We start from the raw sequence: 24,323 nt of genomic DNA on the forward strand, positions 1-24,323 counted from the left end.
TTTAAGTTAATTTTGTATCCATTCACTTTCCTGAAGTTTGTTTATCAGCTATAGAATTTCCTTGGCAATATTTTTGGGGTTGGTTCTGGATACTATCATATCATCAGTGAATACTGATTTTTTTTTACCTTCTACATTCTAATTTATATATGATTTATCTCCTTTTTTAAAAATTGCTCTAGCTAGGATCACAAGTACTAATTTGAAGAGATATGGAGAGATACACCCACTATAATCTAAGAGACCACAAAGGGTTGGTATAAAGTAAGGGACTTGAACAAAAATTTGCTTTTCCTTGAAAGGAAAAAGAGAAGAGATAATCATGGATGGATGAGGATGTGGTAGTTTGAATATGCTGTGGCACTATTTGGAGGTATGATCTTGTTGGAGTAGGTATGGTCCTGTGGTGGAAGGGTGTCACTGTAGGGTTGGGCAATGACATCATCCTCTTGGCTTCCTGGAAGACAGCCATTTCCTGTTTGCCTTTAGAATGACATATAGAACACTCAGCTCCTCTAGGTCAGTGTCTGCCTAGACACTGCCATGCTTCCTCCCAGGATAATTACAGACTGAACCTATTGACCCAATTAAATGTTGTTCTTTTTAAGTGGTGCTTTTGTCTTGGGGTCTCTTGACAGCAAAGGAAACCCCAACTAAGAAGTTGGTACCAGCTACTTAGGAATTGCTGTGATAGGTTTGCCAATGTTTTTATTTGGAGGGTTGTAGATTTGTGGACTTTGGATTTGGGAAGCAGTGGACAGCTTTAAGTGTTGCTTAATGGACCTTCATATCAGGAATATGGAATACATTGGTGCTGAGAATGACTTGAATTGTGCAGACTTCTTTCAACCTAATTCAGTGGAGAAGAAATTTAGTATGTGGCTTAGACACTATTGCCATGATATTTTGGTATGGAATGTTACTGCTCTTTGCTATTGTCTGAATGGTCTACCTAAGGTGATTTAAATTAATTGCTTTGACAAAGGAAGTCACAGAAAAGCACAGCAAACACTTTGTCCTCTGGTTTACTCATATGAGGAGCATTCTGGTCAAGCAAAGCAAGTTTAGAAGGAAAAATACAAAATGTTTGGTTCAGGTAATAAAAAGGCAACGAGAAGTGCAATAGATCTAAATCCTATGTTTGAAGACATGAACAGATTAAGGGAGTGGTAACCTAGGGACAAGATCCCACACAGTTAAGCTTATTGCTTATTCACTTGATAATGAACAAGAAATATCTTGTTAGGTGTTATTATTTCTTAGTTATTGTTTTCATTTGGAATATAATTCAGTATGGAAGACACAGGCTTTTGATCTGGATCTTGAGGAATAGTGGCTGTGAAAGGCATAGGTCCACTTACATTAGTACATGCCTTTGATGCCAGGAGACAGAGAGAAGCCTGGTACAAGGCAAGTTTTTCATTATTAAAACTTTATGTCCATGGGTTAGTGGTACATGCCTTGATTCCTAACTCAGGAGATCTCTGATTTCAAGGTGTGTGTACAGAGTGGAGTTTAATGTAGCCAACCCTAGGCAATGCAGGACATAATAGACAAGGGGGGGCATGTTTTGGCCATATTAAGAGCAGAACTTGGCATCTTCAGCCATGAGGCATTGACTGTCAAGAATAGAAGGGACTGGTAAAATACTGGTAAAATGGATGGTGGTTACCTGGAGCCATAAGAGGTGATTTAAAGGAGACCAGCATCACTGAGGCATAATCTTCTGGGAAATTTTCTCTGAGACCACAAAGATGCTTTGTTCCAGAGATAGCCAAGGTTGTACCTTGTGCTACAGCTGGACTTGGTAATGGGAAAGAATTGCCCAGGTACGACTGGTTTTGAAGGCAGGAAGCAGTCATAGAGAGCATCTGATGCGTGGCACCATGAGAGGGCAGGGAAGGCTATGGGGAAGGTGAAGGTTCAGCTGCAGTTGACAGCCCAGAACTGATGTTGTGATGCAAAGAGATTGAGGGTGGGCAACATGAACACAGCCTATGGGAAGCTACTGGTGAGACCTAGTTGCAGTGAAAGACACCAGTGTATTGGAGATGCCATTACCATGGCATGACCACCAAGAACAGTAGCAACAGTGGAGTGGAGTCAACCTGTCACTGGAGTAATACAGAAGACACAGCTAGATATATGACCCAAGCCCTTTGGACGAACTAAAAAGAACTTGTATGGATCACAGATATTAAAGAAGAAGCTCTAATGTTGACATGACCTTGGAGACCCCAAGATATTTGAGAAGCCAGAATCTTGGGACACCTGCTGAGGAACACTGCTGTCAAGGAGTAGAACCAGCCAATTACAGAGAATTCTGCTGCAGTGAACAAGGCAGAAATGATTTGGAGATTTGCAGAGTCCATTGACATCAGACAGGAAAAAGGCAGTGTTTGGAGTTTGTCCAGCTGGATTTTGGTCTTACTTTAGTCTAATATTTCATAGAATTTCAAAACATGACAGATGAGCTTTTCATTAAATATGAATGCTGAGTAAGCTGGGAATAATTTAACACACTGATATTCACAGCAGGTTAAGATCAAGCACGAACAGTACATAGTTCACTGTCATTATAGGAAGAGTAGAGAATCACAATTATTTTAGTTACTAAGTTTCTGAAATTAGAGCCTCTAAGAGCCATTGACACATTAAATGTGTAGGAAGAGAAGATTTTTAAAAAGGCACAATTACAAACATTTATGGGATTAGTGACCTTGTATACATACTAATATAATATGTTGCGAAATTCAACTATTCCTCCCAAAACATTCATACTTTTAAAAATTCTTTTACTCCTCCTTTCTGTCCTCATGGGCCATAGTAGGACTCTTCCTTCCTTCCTTCTTCAAATCAGATTAACCTAAAGCCTCACTTTTTTCCTACAAAATACTTGACCCAAATACAGCTCAATTGATGGACAAAGATTGTCACATTAAATTTACAAGTTCTATCAAATGGAATCCATTTCTGTAACTGTATAAACAAATGATGCTCAAATCTTTTACATCCAAACTTTATCTGCTCTATGTTTTAAAAGCTCCTATCTTTAAGGTTTTCCACTTTCCATTTTTTAAATTTTTATTTATTCTTATCTAATAAAACATATTCTAACTTGACCTATCCCTTCCTCTTCCCCCTCCCTGGTTCTTCCCCACTCACCTCTACCTCAAATCTAATATCTTACATGTCCCCTAGTGAAGAATAGGCATACTGGAGAACTTAAGTAAAGATTACCTTAGATACAACTAACAGTCACAAACCCTCATATCAAGGCTTGGGGAGGACAACAAGTAGGAGGGCTGGAGTACAAAGAGCAGGCAAAAGAGTCCAAGTCAACACCACTCCCACTGTCAGTATACTTCACCATGACACAAAGAAAATCACTAGCCAACAACCATAGCATATATGCAGAGTACCCAGTGTAGACCCATAAGGACTCCAAGATTGTTCTTCTGCATCTGGGAAATGCCATGAGTTCAGCTCAGAACATTCTGTTAGCTGTGTTCTCCATGTGCCTTTGGCCACTCTGGTTTCCACAATTCCTACTGCCCCTCTTCTCTGAGGTTCCCTAAGCTCCTAGGTGAGGAAAGCAATAGAGACTACAACCTGGGTTTTCTCTGCTTAGAGTTTAGATGAAGTTCTCTTCAATTACTCCCTATACCTGCTGAAGGCAGCCTTTCTAACTCAATTGGAATAAGCACCAAAGTGTGAATAGAGTAGAACATCATTAGGGAGGTTTTTTTTTTTTTTTTTTTTTTTTTTTTTTTTAAGGATTGGGAGGCATTTAAGTTTGGTTCTAAAGTATGACTCTGGTCTATCTTGTGTCTAGTTTCTGGTCAACCATCTACAGGCTCTTCCTTTTGTCCTGGCCTCCAATTAAACTACTCAATACTTGTCCACCACAAGTTCTGTGTTACAGTTGCCCCAGCACATCTTGCAAGAAGGAAATATTATAGGCTGAAGGTTATTTTCTGGGTGGGTTTCCCCTCCCTCCACTTCTCCATGTCCTTCTGAATCCATGAGCACTCCCAGATTCACTCTTCTGCCGTTTTCCTTCAAAAACAGCAGTACTCTTGAGGATATGAACTGAACAATGACAATAAAAATAGGACACATGCACGCACATACAATAAAAATAGGACACACACACACAATAAAAATAGGACACACGCGTGCACACACACACATACACATTATACTTGTCTAGTATGATTCTTTTCATTTATTAGAAGGTGACTATGTTATACAAAGGCTTAATCAGGTTTATTACATTCATATATGTTCCCTCAAATGTGTATTTGAATGCCTTTGATGACCAACATAATGAGCAAATGCTTTACCAGATTAGCTCCATTCATATGGCTTCTCTGCAGTATGTGTTCTTTTATTACTCAGAAGATGACTGTTCTGTGCAAAGGCTTTACCACACAGGTTATGTTCATAGGGCTTCACTCCTATGTGTTCTTTCATGCCTTTGAAGATCACTGTGACAAGCAAAGACTTTACCACACTGGTTACATTCATGGGGCTTCTCTCCACTATGTGTTCTTCTATGCCACTGAAGATCACTGTGACATGCAAATGCTTTTCCACGTTGGTTACATTCATAGAGTTTCTCGCCAATATGAGTTTGTTCATAGCTTTGCAGATGGCTGTGGCATGCAAAAGCTTTAGCACCATGGTTACAATCATAGGGTTGCTGTACTGTGTATGCTCTTTTGTGTATTTGAAGACTATAATCTATAAAGTCTGCAGCTAGTGTTCTTTCATGTATCTGAAGATGATTAGATCTTGAAAACACTTCATTATATTGCACACATTCAGAGGGTTTTTCTCCCTTGGGAAGTCATTTGTCCCTTTGAAGTTGCTTGTGACATACAAAATCTATATCATGTTGCATATATTCAGAATTTCTCTACAGTGTGAATTCTTTCATGTCTGTGTATATAACTGGAATACATGAAAGTTTTACCCCATTTAGTACACTAATTAATCTTTTTCTGTATGAATTACTTTTACAGTGTTTTCTACATGTAAAGATGAATCTTATATAATAAGGGTATATTACTTTACTGACATCTATGTTGTTCTCCTTCATTATGGTTCATTTTGCATCTCTGAACATGCCTATGATGGTAATTGCATTGATTACATGGCTCATTCTAGCATTCTTTTCCTATGTTGGGTTTCTCATAGTGTGAGTTTGTTGATGTATTCCTAATGAAGTTGGAAATTCAACTGATTGCATAATTGTACCATGTTCAACAAATCAAGTCTAAATGGGGATAACTATCTACCTTTTAATTGTCCTGGGAGAGAGAGGATACAGTGTTTCTGTCATTACCCCTTAGGCATAGAGGAATTAAACAGACAGTCAGTTCTGCATTATAGGACTAATGGGGCTGTAATTCAAATGGCACTACTTATTAAGGGATTGTTTCCATGTACACTGTCTTAATGGAATGCCTTGCAAACACAAATCAAATACCTGACACAAAGGTACATGCATTTGTGAGAATGTAATACTCAATATCCTTAAAGCTCTGCTTATTTATACTGTTGCTTTTAACTGAAACTTCAAGAACACATTAAGATATCTTCAAGGCATATTGGCTCAGCATGGATATAAAAATTACCTTTCATGACTTCTAGGATTTTGACAATGTTCTTCAATATTGTGGCTTTCCCAATAATAGCCTAAAATACAGTACCAGAAAATGTATGATATATTATTGGGATTTAGGCAAAATTTAAGGTACTATCTTCAGTGAACTTTACAACCAAGCCTTCATTCATTCATCTCATTCATCCTCATTGTAAATTGAAATTATAGAAGAACATCAATAACAACAACAAAAGCAAGCAAACAAGCAAACAAACAAGCAAAAAATAGGGAAAGAACATTCATAGTCTTACCTATAGCAATGAGGTTCCTGTAGGTCTCCAACATCACATCTTTGTAGAGACTCCTCTGGGAAGGATCCAGCAAAGCCCATTCTTCCTGAGTAAAGTTCACATGCACAATCTCATATGTCACTGCCTTGTAAAATGTGATAACACATGTGTATAAAAGAAAATATGGTGCTCACATATTGGGCATGTATATTTCATTAAAAGTATAGTCAAATTATTTTGGCATTTCCCCCACTTACTTCCTGAAAGAGAAGTTATAATGTAATCACTAAGTCATTTTATAAAGAAACCAAACAAGAAGATTCACATCCATCATTTCTTTAACTTCTGAATAAGATATATCCATTCAAGAGAAATTCTAATTAACATACCTAAAGAGAAGGACACAGATCAACATTACTTTGCACATATCATAGGTAGTGTCTGAATAATTACTAACTACAAAAAGCAATGAGCTTTTGGCAAGATGACAATTTTTGCTATGACAATCTTATCTATTTATAATCATGGAAGATCTTTCCACCTTTTTGAAATCTTCCTCAATTTCTTTCTTCAGAGATGTGAAGATCATAAAGATCTTTCACTTGTTTGGTTAGAGTTACACCAAGATACTTTATATTCCTCATGGCTATTGTAAAGGGGATCATTTTCCTTACTACATTCTCATTCCATTTATCATTTTTGTGAAGGAATGTTACTGATTTCTTTAGGTTAATTTTCTATCCAGCCATATTACTGAAGGTGTTTATCAGCTGCAAGAATTCTCTATTAGAATTCTTGGGGGTCACTCATGTATCCTATCATATCAGCAAATAGAGATACTTTTACTTGTTTCTTTCCAATATGTGACCCCTTGATCTACTTTAGTTGTTTTATTGCTCTGCTTAGAATTTCAAGGACTACACTGAATAAATAGGGAAAGAGTAGGCAGCCTTGTCTTTTCCCTCATTTTTGTGGAATTGCTTTAAACTTCCTCCATTTGGCTTGATATTGGCTATTGGTTTCCTTTACATTGCTTTGAGTATGTTTAGGCATATGCCCGGTACCTCTGATTTCTCTCATACATTTAATAAGGTGTGTTAGATTTGATCAATGGCTTTTTCAGTGTCTAAGCAAAGCAATTCTTAGTTTCTGCTATAAACCAGTCAGAATCATTAAGTTCAAAAACTAAAGAGATATCAACACATTCTGGCAAGGAAGTGGAGTAATTGAACCATCTCTTCATTGATGATGGGAATTCTAACTTGCACAACCAGGTGAAAATCAGTTTGGTGATTTCTTAGAAATTTGAGAACAGTTTTATTTATACAACTCCTAGACAGATACCCAAAAATGCTCCAACATCACACAAACAACCTTGTTATTTTTCACTGATTTGGATTAGGAATTAGAGAGGTAATTGCACATTTAATTCTAAGAAAAATTCTTGCTTCTCACTCAGAAAAACAAATATTTGGATAACTTTTCAACTAATAAAAATACAAATATAATGTTATAGGTTATGGATACTGTATATATAAAACATTAAACATAAAGAAAATGCTGTATAAAAATCTTAAATGTTTAAATACATTCTCTTCAACAAAAATGAAAGTGTTACCATCTAACTCTCATTATTCACTCAGAAGAAAAGATCGAGATGGATCACTTGTCTAAAGCTATTACATTTTTGTTAAATGATCATTTATTGTCATTATTTAAATTAAAAAACTCAGTCTATTTGTTAACCTCATATTTAATTTGCCATATACTGTGAAAGTTCTGTACAGAACTTTCTATTCTCATCTAAAATAAAACAAATTCCTGGATTTTTACAATATACTATAATAACTATCTACTTATCATTGATCTACCAACTCTAGCTGTAAAATGATTAATATTTACTTTTTCTTCTCCACATACAACTACAAGAACTTTGTAAAATACCCTTTGATAGTCAATTAAATCACCTAGATTCTGTGATATCACCCCCTCACTTTCTATTTCCACCTGTAATATAGAAAAGATGGCTGCTCTCACATTCATGTAAAAACTGAAAATGTTACTAGAGATTTAAATCAGAGGAAAGAAAGAGTCAGCTGGACCCTGCTTAAGCTGTCATTGTAGGCTGTTTCATGACCAGGGCACCAGTTGCCTCTTTGTGAATTCAGGAAGACCCATGCCCTCTAAAGCCCACATACAAAACAATGTTGAGGAACAATTTAGTGCCTGCTTCCTGCCAAGCACCATGAACCCTGAGAACCTCTGTCTTATTCAGGGTTTCTATTCCTGCACAAACATCATGACCAAGAAGCAAGTTGGGGAGAAAAGGGTTTATTCAGCTTACACACCCACATTGCTGTTGATCACCAAAGAAAGTCAGGACTGGAACTCAAGCAGGTCAGGAAACAGGAGCTGACACAGAGGCCATAGAGAGATGTTCCTTGCTGGTTTGCCTCCCCTGGCTTGCTCAGTCTGCTCTCTTATAGAACCCAAGACTTCCAGCCCAGGGATGGAAGTTCCCACAAGGGGCCCTACCCCCTTGATCACTAATTGAGAAAATGCCCCACAGCTGGATCTCATGGAGGCACTTCCCCAACTGAAGCTCCCTTCTCTGTGCAGCCTGCGTCAAGTTGGCACACAAAACCAGCCAGTACAACCTCTGAAACTCAAAACAAATTTCCTAACCTGGAATTTAATTTCCATGAAACATGCGATTGTAGTTGGTGGTATAGGAAATGTAAAAGAATTATCAGCAAATAGAGCTAAAGGATGATACTCACCACATTTTTTTCTAACAGTTTCCAAATTCTTAGTAAAATATATCTCACAAAACTGAACATGGAATGCAATATTAGAAACTACTAGAAACCACATCTTCAATGTTCAAAACTATATTCCAACTGCACACCAACTACAATGCCTGTTATGCACAATGCACAGTGATATTATAGTGAACGCAGTTCCCCGAACCCAAATTGAGTGAGGCTCAAAGGTCAAGGGCCTCTGTCCAGGCTATCACATGTATCAACACAACCACAGTCTATTTCACAGTCCACCCCAGTTCCAGCAGATTGGACTCTAACAGCTTAGCCATCAAGGTTTTTCTGTTGCTCCATCCCCAATATGGCACAGCTTAAGGCCTCCCTCACAGCTCCCTAGAACTGCATCAAAGAAGAATCCTAGAAAAACCATGAAAGCTTCCTCCCACTGGTGATCCCCATTTCTAGAGCTGCTCAGATCCCTCATCCACTGTGACCTGGCAGCTTGGACATAAGACAATATCTGCTGCCATAGTGGATAATTTGAATTCAAATGAGTCAGATGGAACAGGCCTTCTTAGATCTGCACTTCCACATTAGGGGCAGACACAGTCCTAGTCTTATAATTTTTTATTTGTATAGAATCTTCTACTTTCCAGGGACAACTGTTTATCATCCAAGGCACAGGGTCCTTTGTACCTTCATTTTCTTATATACTCAATTTCCTGTGCAGCATCTTTACCTCATATCTTTGGATGTCCAGTAGTCAAACTTCAGTTAAGTTCAAAAAGCAACAACAATTGAAGCAAGAAGTGACCATGAAGGTGAAAGCAGAGATGGTTAATGGGAGGTGAAAGTTCAAAGAAATACAAAGGAAGGGACATGGCAGCTCCCGGAAATGGTGGAGTAGAAAGTGTACTGTGGATACAGTGGAGAGGAGTCCAGACAGTCCAGAGTGGACATGAACCTGAGCCATGTGAAGAGAGGATGGAGAGGAGTGGAAAACCAGAACAAGAAATGATGTGGGTAAATGATAGATGAAAAAGACCTTTTAACAAATTTGGGTGGATTGCATAAGGAAGAGCAGCTGTTAGATGTGCAGTCAACCCCTGGACTCCAGGATGGTTTTTCCAGTCAGACCCTCTAACAAGTACAGACTGAGGCATTCTGGGAGAAGCTGACAGCCTGGCTTTCTTTGATTTGTTAAGTAGGGACCTCAGCCATGTTTGCCAGGGTTTGAGATATAAGAACAGGAAGAAAGTATGCATTTAAATGATTTAATTATAACCTCAAAAATTACTTTAAAAAGTTGAAATAGGCTTTATGGTTGAAATTATCCAGATATTAGGCAAAGCAGACCAGGTATCACTCACAACTTTTCTCTATAAATATGCACTGGAAAATCAGAATATTACCATTCCTACTAGGCACAAACTCACTAATTTGCAAATACCTTCCATGGTGTTTGAACTCATGTAATGACAGATATTTAGTTTTTAAAATGATTCTATCTAGATTCCTAATTGCCTTATTCTGTGAACTTCAAATGTTTGCAGTTTGGATTTTTATTGATCATCTAACATGATAACATGAGAACACAATGATAATGGAAATTATGCTCAAAGGAACAATCTCCCTCCTTCCCTTCCCCTTTCTTTGCTGTGACTTCATCAGCTTCAAAGTTGGTCAGTGCACTCAATTCTTACTGAAGTCCCTCTTTATTTATATTTTCCCTAAGAAAGTCATCGAGGAGGGAGGACATTCATTCCATTGTCTCATTTTTTCTTACTGACTTGTCAGGGCTCAGCCCGGAACAATTTGAAAGACTCACTTCAGGCACTGGGAAGTAGAGACAGGATTAGATGTTCAGATTACAAAGAATCGGCAAGCTTGAGCTACAGAAGAAATTCCCCTAAAGAGAAACAAGTAATCACAGACTTGAGAAAAAGGAGTAACATTCTTAATTCCCTAGAGATATTGGAGAATAGGAACAAATAGTTGACCAGAGCTGTGATGCTCTAAGAAAATGAAATTTAGAAAGTGTTACTAACAACTCATTTCTTAAAAAGATGCACAAAAGTGGAACAATGCATAGCTATAGTGACTTTCAAGAAGGCCATTACCTGCTAGGGGAAATGGCATCAATAAGATAACATGATCTTGTCTTTATGTGCAATATTAGCCACTGTAATCTGTAACCTGACACACACAGATATATCCAATAGCCCCTCACTCAAATTTCTGAGCTGACTTAACTAGATCAACACAGTTTGGTTCAACAGTACCTCCCCAAGTAGTATACATACCAATCTGGACAATTTCTATTCACATGTATTAATTAATAAATGCTGGGGAATTACAAAATCACTCACTTTGCCCCATCAAGTCCTCCTTCCTAATGGTGACCCCTGCAAGGGACTCCTTAAACTTCAGTCTGTGAGCTAGCTCTTGTCTACATTGTTTCACCCTACAGTGTACACAATTCACTGTTCCTGTGGTTCTGGTCTGAAGGCAGAAGCCATGCTCCACATGAAAGTACTTTCCTTTCACTGCAAAGGACAGTTCATTACATGACTGAGATGAGTAATTTTAAACGCTCTTGTACATACCTTTAACAATCAAATTTAGAAGTTTAATGAAGAGGAAAGCAAGGTCATTGCCCTGGGGAGCATGAGACTGGCATCCAGGTGGCAACATAGTTTGTCTGAGAAACAATTTTCTAAAACGCTAAACAAGTAGCTATTTAAAAATTACTGCACAGGTTTTCTATGTTTCTGTTTGTTAAAAATATAGAGAAATATTGAAAGAATGTGCTTTCAGACACCCGACACATGAGATGCCTTTTACATCCTAGACAAAATTAACTCCAAATGAATCACAGTCAAAATGTTAAATGGAAGAGAAAAGCGTGTAAATTATACTGGAGAACTAAGCCTGTCTTCCATCAGCATCCTGCTAAGGGTGTTTGTATACACAAGCCCCTGCTCCAAATGCTTTGTGAAAATTCAGCCCAGGGAGTGAAGTTTTTCAGATGCCACTGCTAGTTCCAGGAATGGCTAACACCAAGAGTGACCTCACACGTGGCTGCATCAGGCTGCTGGTTCCAGCCCAGCTCTGAGTAGGACTCACCACAACAGCTCCCGCTCCTCACCTTCATGGGCAGTGAGCATACCCTGGCCATGTTGCAACCTCAGAGCTTGCCTAAACTTCCCTCAGGACTCAGCACAGAAATCAAAACACAACACATCAAGCTACTTAAACCTGCTCAAGTGGATGGAACCAGCAATCTGATTTCCAGAAGAAGAGAAGGTCTCTTCTGACTGGCAGACCCTCGATTGGCGAGTGAATCTGTTGGTCCATATCTGCCCTTCCACTTGGCCCAGCCTCTTGGAGCACCGAACCTAGGAATATCATGCTGCTGCCTGGCTGATGTTGAGCTTCAGGTGAATGCAAAGACACCAGTTGGAGATGGGAAAAGCAGTCCGAGATGAGGGGCGAGGCCAGAGCTGGTTCAGGATTTCCTGGGCCTGTGATTAGTTCCTGCCTCCAGGGGATCTCTGATTCTTGGACAAAGAAGCATCACAGGGTGGCGCTGAAGAGCCAAGAACCGAGTTAGGAGCCCGCAGGGATGGCAGGAAAGGGGAGCTCCTTACCGTGGCAGAGGCAGTCTGGAAGCACAGATGACCCTTGTATGGGTCTGTAGGCAAAGACCTTGTGCAGGTTCCCCATGGGGTGGTAGATGAAAGAGACAGTTCTGCTTCTAATCTGTTTATTGACTGCCCATGACAGAAAATGGATCCAAGCCCTTTCTCAGGGCCTGACCTGACATTAAATGTCTCTTGCAGGGAAGAATATCTGGGAAGGAAACTTATTTCTCAGGGTCTGACCTGACATTAAATGTCGCTTGCAGGGAAGGATATCTGGGAAGGAAACTTATTTCTCAGGGCCTGACCTGACATTAAATGTCGCTTGCAGGGAAGAATATCTGGGAAGGAAACTTATTTCTCAGGGCCTGACCTGACATTAAATGTCGCTTGCAGGGAAGGATATCATCTGGGAAGGACCTCTGGTCCTCTAGGTACCTCTGGTCCTCTTGTCTTCACTTTGTCCGTGAATGGTAACTAAATGTGTATGTAGGTAAAACTCATAGTATCTGTCCCCTTGACTCCACTTTGTCCATGACTGGTGTCTCTAAATGTGTAAGTAAAATCACACTATCTCTTTCTTAATGTCATCCTCATTCACTGATATAATGTCAAAGGTATTGTCATAACACATATGTAAGGTATTCTGTCTTTTTATGGTGAAATAATATCCCATTGTACATTGACACCACATTGTATTGTCCGTTCATCCACTTGTCTTTCCTTTCTTATAGATTTCCACATTTACCCATCTTAACCGGACCACCACACAACTGTCCATAACCACAATTCAGTGTGCCCCAGAACTCTTTTCTTTCTCCACAGAGGAAAATCATCCAATGTTAACATTTGACTTCTGGCTACCATATGTGTACACATACCAGTATTCACACAGGTACATTATACATGTGAACTGGTATGGACAGCACACACACACATCACACTGCACACACACAAAAGTTAAAATGGAGAAGATGGTAAATTTTGCATTATTTATAAGTACACCACATGGAATGAGTGGTGGGCATTGCACCTTGCTTTTATCATTGAGTGTCACCATCAGACCAGGAACTTCTGGTTTTTGTTATTGTTGTTGTTGTTGTTTTCTGCAGAAAGCATGCAGACATCCTGCAAGAAGCTGCTTTCAGGTCTAAGGGTCACAGCACTAGACTAAGCAAAGACACTGTCTTCTGTTACTGAAATTTTACATGACCATTAGAACATAAAAACAGGCGATGACTGAGAAAAATTGGTGCAGGTACCCAGCTCATGAGAGAGAAGAAGAACTGAGGAGGCTGCACCACAGCTCATGAGAGACAAGAAGAACTGAGGAGGCTGCTCCACAGGAGTTAACATGGGAAGCTTGGCTCTGACTATGAAGAGAAGAACAAAGATCCCGTGGCAGTGAATGAACACACTTCCTACCTGTTTCACAAACAAAACTAAGAAGGAGAAGCTTGTCGGGGAACACAGAAAGAAGGGGGATAGTAAAACCCAAAGGGACAAGTTTCTAGAATACCATATGCAATGGAACCAAAGTTCAGGAGAGGCTGAGAAGCCTATAAAGTTTGACAAGAAGCCATCCCCAATGTCTGTGTAGGGGTCAGGTAAGGAAACCTGCAGAATCAACAGCAGAATTCATGAGACTGAGTTGTTAAAATCCTCCCAGCCTGCACCTGTGGCTCAGTGTCAGACAGAAAGGAAGAGATCCAGGGCTTGTTCACACACCTGCTGACAGCCCAGGACAGTTAGTAGGGTGGAACCTAAGGGAAACTCCAGAATCCATTTAGTAAGGTTCAAGTCTCCTGGTGGCAGGCACATGGATGTACTTGTTATAACTACACAACAAGGAGTCTGCTGAGGTACATGGGTGTACTTGTTATAACCACACAACAAGGCGTCTGCTGAGGTACATGGGTGTACTTGTTATAACCACACAACAAGGCGTCTGCCGAGGCTTTCAGTGTTTGTGCTGTGCAGGTTTTATTTCAGTAAAGGTTTACTTTTTAAAAATCCCCACATTTAGCTAATCTGCTTATGGTTGTCTAGTTACTGTTACTTTTTTTTTATTACTGATTGCCTAGATTAACTTTTAGTCCCTAATTAATATTTTTCATGCTGTATAACTTTTTCAGGGTATATCACAGTCTAACTTAGAGGTAGCTAACTTGGTGCCTGCCACACACTCCAATGTGGTATTGTCTGGTTTTTCCAGTCAGGTTGCCAAATATTCTCTAAAATGTGACTGAGAAACCTGATGCTTATTCTTTATGGTCTGAGAAACTGGCTTTCTGATCTTGCTAATTTTGTTCTGGGCCTCCAGCTCATGCTCTGGGCAAGCAGACTCACTAAGGTGCTCACTAAGCCAGGGCCTTAGTTCAGTCCCTGCTCTGACGACTGGCACATGGCCTGTCCCCACTCCGCTATGTGGCCTATCAAATCAGCACCTCCCCAGTGCAGCTGTCCCTGCAGTGTGTCCTCTAAGTTGATCTGGGTACCAGCATCCAGAGAGTCTTGGAGATAGAGGGACACTCATCTGAACACTAGGTCAGTGAGTGTGGTTGGGTGAGCTCAGTAAGGGGTCAGAGTAGGGTTGCAGAATCTGTAGATGAGGTAGCATTTAAGAACCTCATTTTAGTGGAATGTGAATGCAAGTGAATTCAGAAATTCAACTGCAAGTTATTTCAAACTTAAATAGATACTTTTCTAAAACAGACGTGAGTCTATAGGCAGAGGGTCTGGTACTTTTTGAGGATTGATATTATATGATCCTTGTTCTCCAAGTGAGTAGTAGTAAATCTCGCTACTGAATGGATAAAATTTAGCTAGCAGGGCAGTTACCACAGGTGCTGGAGATGGTATGCACTCTTAAAACTGTTATGTCGAAATTGTACTAGGAAAAGAAAATAGATTTGTAACACATTAATGATCAAGAATAGTCATTCTAGGTCTGGTCCAAGGATGAGGCCACAGGTATGTACTATGACAAAGCAAGGGCATGTAAAGCTATTGCTTTGAACTTAAAATTAGTGTATAGAATGAAGCATTGCTTTTAACTTATGATCTATATTTGGTTGTAACTCCCTTTGGTGTAACATTTTATCTGTGAGACAGTTTTTTTCTACAGAGAAGACTTTTGTTTAAAAAGCTATAAAAAGCTGACAGCAAAAGTTAGCCTCTTCTGCTTCATCCAGTGTGTGTGTGTGTGTGTGTGTGTGTGTGTGTGTGTATGTATGTATGTACGTGTGTGTGTTTGTGCCTGACTTTCTTTTTCTTTATGTCTGGCTTACCAAGAGTTCACTAACTCCTAGCCTTTAGTTTAGCAAGAGGCCCCTAAGTCAAAGAGTATACTGACTGGTTTTGTGTCAACGTGACACAGGCTGGAGTTATCACAGAGAAGGGAGTTTCAGTTGGGAAAGTGCCTCCATGAGATCCAGCTGTGGGGCATTTTCTCAATTAGTGACCAAGGGGGTAGGGCCCCTTGTGGGTGGTGACATCCTTAGGCTGGAAGTCTTGGGTTCTATAAGAGAGCAGGCTGAGCAAGCCAGGAGAAGCAAGCCAGTAAGGAACATCCCTCCATGGCCTCTGCATCAGCTCCTGCTTCCTGACCTGCTTGAGTTCCAGTCCTGACTTCCTTTGGTGATCAACAGCAATATGGAAGTAAGCCAAATAAACCCTTTCCTCCCCAACTTGCTTCTTGGTCATGATGTTGTGCGGGAATAGAAACCCTGACTAAGACAAAGAGTAAAAGACTCAAGTAACTAAGTTTCTATACTCAATCCTCTGCTGCTATCAGTAGAAGTCTATTGTCAGAAGCAAAAATCTCTTGGCCTCACAATGCAAGACAGAGTTAAATTGCCGGAACCCACCCATTTCTGGCCCCTAGAACAGTTAGGTTGATGGCTAGAGGCCATCAGCCTTTGGCATTTGGCCTATTCTGCATCTCACCTCAATACCTAACTTTTGAGTGTGAGCATGGTGCCACATGTGTGTATATGGTGCCTATACAGAGGCATGAACTCTGCTGATGCTGCAGTCTTTCTTATCTGACTCCTACATTGTCATTGGGGATGGCTTTTCTGACAAATTCTATAGGCTTCTCAGCCTCTCTGGACTTTGATATTTTAGAAACTTGTCTCTTTGGTTTTAGTACTCCTTCTTTCCCTGTTCCCCTGACCCTCTTCGTTTTCTTGGTTTCTTTGTGAAACACGTAGGAGGTGGGTCCATTCATTACCACTGTCTTTCTCCTCAGTCAGAGCAAGGCTTCAGGTGCTAACTCCCATATCATTGCATTTCACCCCTGTCTGGTATGATGCATTTAGAGTCATCACTCATGTTCAAAGTGAAATCAAAGATAGGTACCAGAGATTTGGGGGGAAAAAGGAAAGAAAACCTGATAATTAACATGAATTTTCACTTTCAATCCAGGAAACCATTAAATAGTAATGCATCATGATGATATTGAGCAGCATTGTAAATACATCACTGCACTGGACACTTTAAAAGGGAATAAAAAGGATGTTTTGAGAAAGCTCAGTTGGCCAAGTGCCTATTGTGCAGAATGAGGTCTTGAGTTCATATCCCTTGTATGCACATAAAAGCCAGCATGGTAGGACATGTTCATAATGTTTTGGAACCCGTGAGGCTCCATGGAGCCAATCTAGCTGAATGAGTAAGCTTCAGGTTTAACAAGAGATCCTACCTCAAAGAATAAGGTAAAGTGCAACTGAGAAGATTCACCCAGTTATAATATTTGTATATATTATACAATTAAATATAATGTACATCATACAGGAATTCAATTTAATTGTATATCACAATTAAATATTATGTATAATATATATATATAATTTTTAGTATTTGTTTAGTTGATATAAGTTGTCTCTGATACCAGAGTTGATGACTTTGTACTTTACAAGAATATTAATACATAAGAAATCAGTACAAAGATGTAACAAGTAAGTTCACTACTTCTGTGAGAATTAAAAACAGTGCTAATTATCTAACATTCACTTGAAAAAAAAATTATGTTTTTAAAACGCAATCAGAATTGGAGGCCTAACTGCATTCATATAGTGTTTGATACTTCCTGAGTGCTGGGACTACAGCCCTGTTCTCCAGGGATGGTGGTCCTGGTACTATAAGAATGCCGGTCGAGCAAGCCCAGAAGAATAACCAATAAGGAGAAAACCAGTAAGCAGAACTTTATGGCTTCTCATCAGGTACTACCGCTAGGATCCTACCTTGAGTTCATGACCTGACTTCCCTGGGGTATAGACTATAAGCTTTCAGATGAAACAAGTCCTTTCTTCCCCCATTTTTCTTGTGGTCATGGTATTTTATCAAAATAGAAACCTGAACTAACATACCTTGATATTCACAAAATATTCATATTATTAGGTGAGTTATAAGAGAAAGGGGAAAAATATCTCTTCCTAAAAGTTCAAGGTTAAAACTGTATAGAAATGTATTCCAGACAGATGTCATAACAATGCTGTAGAGCATCCACTGTGTGCTGAGTAAGACTCACAATCCAATCACAAGATCAAATACAGGAGCAGTGAAGCTTCCAGCTAGGTACCAGCCTAGTGTATTAGTGTTCAAAGACATAAATAAATGAGTTCTTCAGTAACAGGGTCCTACTGTCAAGTTATGGACAGTAACCAATAGCCTTGGCAATAGTCTCTGATGTTTGTGGGAATCCAGAGAATCCTCTTTGACAAATGACTCAATATGATGTAATCCATTCCTAGTGTTCAAGGTGACAAAGACAACTTACTTGCTAATATAAGCTGTCTTATTGTGTCCTTGTCCCTCCATTATATGATGACTACTGAAATTTCTTCCATAATTGTATAAAATGCAGGATGATACTATGGTATGTAGCTGGACTGGTAGGGCCTCAAATGCATCTCCAGCAAGAAGACCTAACTGAAGACTGCCTAAGAGACCAAGGATTGCTGGTGCAGACACAGCCAGCCAATCAGGAACTGCTGTTTAGAAGAAATGCTTTCTTGGTACCAGTGGAGATTATTAGAGGAGCTTGAAGGAGTGTTCAGAGGCCTTGCTGCTGCTACCTTTCTCACCTGCTCCTGGAGTCTGTGTCTTTGACTGTGTGCCATCTCACCTCTAACCCCCAAGGGCAGCATCTTATAGTCCAGGCCACAGGCAACAATGGTAGTGACTTCGGATATGTCTTTTCAAATGACGATTAGTTGTTTTTGTTTGATTGTTTGTTTCCTCCTTTTAACTATTCCTCCTTGTTTTAGTATTTTTTTAAAAACTGCTGTGAACAGATACCATGACCAAGGCAACTCTTATAAGGACATCATTTAATTGGGCCTTGATTACAGTTCAGAGGTTCAGTTGATTATCCCCAATGGCCAGAGCCCAGGCTGTCATGGTGCAGGAGGAGCTTAGATTTCTACATCTTGTTACAAAGATAACCAAGGAAAGATTGGCTTCCAGGCAGCTATGAGAAATCTTAAAAGCACTTTGAGGGTCTTAAAGCACTGTCATTCACGAAACAGAAAAACTTCATTATGCCATCCTCATGTAATAAAGAGCTTCACCATGGAAAGGCAGCAAGAAATTAACTGAGGCATTGAAATAAGTTTGTTGTGGATTGACACCAATATAAAATAAATTTGAGGTTGCAAACAGTCTTTAGTATTTACTTTTTGTTTTTGGAGACAGAGTTTCTCTGTGTAGCCCTGGCTTTCCTGGAACTCACTCTGTAGAAGGCTATGATTTGAGTTAATTTTATATCTAGCTACTTATGAAGTTGATTATAATGGATAGGAGTTTGCTGAAGTTGTTCATCAGCTCTAGGTGTTCTCTGGTGGAATTTTTGGGGATATATATATGGATATATATAGTCATATCATCAGCAAATAGTGATACCTTGTTATCTTCCTTTCCAATTTACATCCCTTTGACCTCCTTTTGTTGTCTAATTGCTCTGGCTAGACCTTTGAGAGCTATATTGAATAGGTAGGGAGAGAGCGGGCAGTCTTGTCTTCTTCCTGATTTTAGTGGGGTTCCTTCAAAGTTTTCCCCATTTAGTTTGATGTTGGCTATTGGTTTGCTGTATATTGCTTTTATTATGTTTAGGTATGGGCCTTGCATTCCTGATCTTCCCTAGACTTTTAACGTGAAAGAGTGGTGTATTTTGTCAAATGCATTTTCAGGATCTAATGACATAATCACGTGTTTTTTGCATTTCAGTATATTGAACTATTCATGAATCCCTGGCATCATTGGTGATCATTTTAATGTGTTCTTGGATTCAGTTTGCAAGAATTTTATTGAGTATTTTTGCATCAATATTTATAAGGGAAATTGGTCTGAAGTACTCTTTCTTTGTTAGGTCTTTGTGTGGTTCACATGTCAGCAAAAAATGTAGCTACATAGAACAACAAATTAGGTAGTATTCCTACTGTTTCTATTTTGTCGAATAATTTGAGAAGTATTGGTATCACATCTTCTTTAAAAGACTGATAGAACTCTACACTGAAATGATCAGGTTCTGGGCTTTTTTTGGTTTGGAGACTTTCAATGACTGCTTCTACTTCCTTAGGGTATATGGGACTGTGTAGATGGTTCATCTGATCCTGATTTAACTTTAGTAACTTGTATCTGTCTATAAAATCATTCATTTCATCTAGATTTTCCATTTTGTTGAGTATAGGCTTTTGTAGTAGGATCTAATGATTTTTTTTTATTTCTTCAGTTTCTGTTGTTATGTCTCCCTTTTAATTTTTAATTTTGTTAATTTGGATACTGACCAAGGAAGCTCAGTCAGTCAACAGGTTCTCCTGGGCAGGAGTGCATACTAAAAAGTAAAAAGACAATTAGACAGCATTGTAGCATGACCCCAGCCAGTTCTGAGCCTAAAGTGGGTTTATTTTTTCTCAATCTGCTTTTATACCATTTTAATTACATGCAAGTAATAAGATCAGTTCTAGGTTAAGAGACAAGCAAGACAATAAACACAAATAGTCAAGGAATAAGCAAGATAATAAACAAAGTCTCATAATCACTGCTTCTAACTCAGGATGACCAAGATATCTGAGCCTACTTCCCTGCCCTAGCCTCAAATCAGGCTTTCCTGAAGCCTGCTTCTTTGTTCTAGCCTAAAATTAGATTCCTGCCTGAGCTTACTTTCCTGTCCTGGCCCCATGTCAAGTTACTGCCAAGTTTCTAGAAATGACCCCAAAAGCTCTCCACAGGATACTGTCTCTATGCTCTCTGGTTAGTCTGCCTAAGGTTTTGTCTATGTTGTCAACTTTCTCAAAGAACCAGTTTCCGTTTTTGTTGATTCTTTGTATAGTTCTCTTTTTTCTATTTGGTTGACTTCATCCCTGAGTTTGATTATTTCCTGCCCTCTATTCCTCATTTATGTATTTGCTTCTTTTGTTCTAGACCTTACAGATGTTCTGTTAAGCTGCTAGTGTATGCTCTCTCTAATTTCTCTATGGAGGAACTCTGAGCTATGAGTTTTCCTCTTAGCACTGCTTTCATTGTTTCTCATAAGTTTATGTATGTAGTGCCTTCATTTCATTAAATTCTAAAATGCCTTTAATTTCTTTCTTTATTCCTTCCCTGACCAAGATATCATTGACTAGAAAGTTGTTCAGTATGTGGCCTTCCTGTAGTTTTTGTTGTTATTGAAGACCAGACTTAGTCTGTGGTGATCTGATAGGATGCATGGGATTATTTTAAACTTCTTGTATTGGTTGAGGCATATTTTGTGTCCTATTATATGGTCAATTTTGGAGAAGGTCCCACAAAGTGCTGAGAATAAGGTATATTCTTTTGTTTTAGGTTGAAATGCTCTGTAGAAATCTGTTAAATCCATTTAGTTTTGCTGGATCTCTGGCTAATCTGGCTACTTCCTAGTCAAAATCCTAATGATACTTACATTTTAGTACTAATCTGGGTCTCTAGGATAGACTAGAGGCATTTTCTCCATATGTCTTCTTCAACTCTCTCCATAATGAATCCCCACTCCCGTTTTCCTTCTCCATCCCATGGTTGGGGAGGAGTTCTGCACTGTGCTCTAATCAACTCAGTCACTAGCATATAAATTTTTATGAAAAACCAGAAAGTAAATGGGGAGCAGTGTTTTTCAAACATTGAGGCAGAAGACACTTAAAATAATGCTTGCAACCAGACAGGGAAGCTTTGAAATCAGTGTTCAGATAACACAGTTATGATCTCCGCACATGCACAATAACATTATGGCTAAAGGTTTGCTTACTTAATGTTTTCATATTTTTAGTTTTGGTCTTTTTGTGTTTGTTTTCAATGAGAATGCTTGTCTGTGTAGCTTTCACTGTTCTCCAAGTAGGAGTGGATACCAACAGGCCTCCAACTTATAGATCCACCTGAGTCTGGCCTCTGAGGACTGATATGTCATGTTGACCAACATGCCTCACTTTTTGTTTGTTTGTTTGTTTGTTTGTCTTTATATGATTGTCTGATGAGCCTATAATGTAGCTTTTTATACATGTCATTCATGATTCTTAGCTAAGATCCACCCATGTCTTGAATTTAAATTTGCTGCAGAGTATTACTCTGTTTTTCAGAACATGTATTATTGACATTGATACTCCTTAAGCCTCTTGAGTCATTTTAGGTGCATGGCATTCTTCCTACCTGGTGCATTGGTTTTGAATTTATGTTGGAATAAATATGAATATTTTGCTTGTATACATTAATATATATCTCATGTGTGCCTGGTCCTTCAGATAGTCAGAAGATGGCCTCAGAACTCTTGAACCTAGAGTAATGGATACTTATGAGTTGCTCTGTAAGTACTGACTGGCTATTGAATGTATTTTTGCAGGAACACAATGTGCATATCACTTCCAAGCCAGCTTTCCAGCTTTATGTCATTTATAGATGATTAATATGTACATTGCTAATATTTTAACCTATGCATTTTAATTGCACAAATAAGCATTCATTTTTAGTAAGATATTTCTTAATATTACAACTAAAACTGTGTTACCTCAGGTTTCTTGAAGATGAATATAGAAATGTGGTGAATGTATAATTCTTTAAAAACACTACAATTAAAACTAGCCCATGTCAGATTTCTGGAAGATGAATATAGAAGTGGGATGAATGTATAATTCTTTTAAGTACTGAAGTTATAACCTCTGGTTCTTTCTTTCCTTTGTATTTTTTTCTTTAAATTATCCACAGGATATGAGGTCTTAATTTGTGTCTCTGTCATCCTAGAACTGCTTGCATAGATAAGACTGGCATACAACTCGATGAGACTTTTCTTTGTCTACCTATTGCTGGGATTAAATGCATGAGCAAATCTAACCAGCTTGCTTATTACTTGTTTGTTTGTTTATATGTTTGTTTCTTTCTTTGTCTGCTTTTTGTTTTGTTTTGTTTTCAGTTCAATTATGTATTTTTTAACTTATTAACTAAGTCCTGCTTACTGCTCCTCCCATAATGGTTCCCCTGTCTCCATGTCTTCTAGACAGGTAGGGTCCCCCTATCCCTACAGATATCTCCCTCCCTTTCCTCTCCCAGCACTTAGAGTCTCTGTTAGGCCTCATAATTCCTCTTTCACTGAGGCCAGTCACGGCACCTGAGTAAAAGAACTTACCCCATATGCAACTAACAGCTTTTGAGATAGCCCCTGTTCCACTTGTTCAGGATCCCCCTGAAGGCCCAGCTGCACATCTCTTACATATGAGCAGGGAGGTCTAGGTCCAGGCCCAGAATGTTTTTTGGTTGGTGGTTCAGAATCTGAGACCCCAAGGGATCCAGATTAGTTGATTCTATTGGTCTTTCCTGTGAGGTTCACAATACTGCATCCTAATCTGTCATAAGAGTACCCAAGGTCCGTATCCTGTTTCGCTGTGGGTATCTGTATCTGTCTGAGTCAGTACTGGCTGAAACCTCTCAGAGGACAATATTCTTCTGTCTGTAAGCATGACAGAGTATCATTAAACATGTCAAGGATTGGTGCTTGCCGATGTGATAGGTCTCAATTTGGAGTATATATTAGTTGGCTATTCTCTCAGTCTCTCCTTGTCTGCATTTGTTGTACACAGGATAAATTTTGAGTTGAAATTTTTGTGGGTGGATTGTGTTCTCTATGTTCTATTAGAGTATCTGCCTGGCTACAGGAGTTGGTTTCATATCCTCATTGTAGTGAGTCACAGCTAAGATCTCCCCTAAAGTTACTTGGTTGCACCCCTTATCTCAAGTCTCTATCTCTTCTCATAGATTTCCTGCACCTCCTCACCCCCATAAGTTGTACATTTCCGTTCATTTTCATGGCCTTTTAACTATCTCTCCTCCTTCCCCACACCTGACCCTGAAGGTCCCATTCCTTATCCATCCCTGGTTCCTTCTTCTATCTCCCTCTTATGACTGTTTTATTTCCCCTTCTAAGTGAAACTCAAAGTTCCTCACTTGGGTTTTCTTCCTTGTCTACCTTCTTTGGGTCTGTGGAGTGTAGCATGGCACCTGTATCTTATGGCTAATATATACTTATAAATCAGTATATACCATGCATGTCTCTTTCAGACTGTGTTACCATCACTTAGGATGATATTCTCAAGTTCCACCTAAGGGTTAGGGTTAGGGTTAGCCTGCAAAATTTGTGATGTCTTTGTTTTTAATAGTTGAACAGTACTCCATTTTGTAGGTGTACCCCATTTTCTTTTCCATTATTCAGTCAAGGGACATATAGGTTGGTTCCAGTTTGTAGCTGTTACAAATAAACCTGCTAGGAACATAGTTCAAGAAGGTTCTTTGTGGGATGTTGGGACATCTTTTGGGTATCTGTCTAGAAGTGGTATAGCTAGGTCTTGTGGTAGAACTCTTTTCAGATATATGAGGAACCATCAAATTGATTTTCACAGTGGTTGTACAAATTTGCATTCCCAGCAGCAATAAAGAGGTGGTTCAGGATTTCTACTTCCTCCTGAGAGGTGGTCCAGGTTCCCACTTCCTCCTGAGAGGTGGTCCAGGTTCCTACTTCCTC

The 24,323-nt window shown here is 39.2% G+C and overlaps 1 pseudogene; it reads left to right on the top strand.

Moving 5' to 3' along the window:
• Positions 1-24,323, top strand: part of LOC116104610 — a 44,222-nt pseudogene that overhangs the window by 15,169 nt on the left and 4,730 nt on the right.

This window comes from Mastomys coucha, unplaced genomic scaffold, assembly GCF_008632895.1.
Source record: "Mastomys coucha isolate ucsf_1 unplaced genomic scaffold, UCSF_Mcou_1 pScaffold22, whole genome shotgun sequence".
Taxonomy (NCBI): Eukaryota; Metazoa; Chordata; class Mammalia; order Rodentia; family Muridae; genus Mastomys; species Mastomys coucha.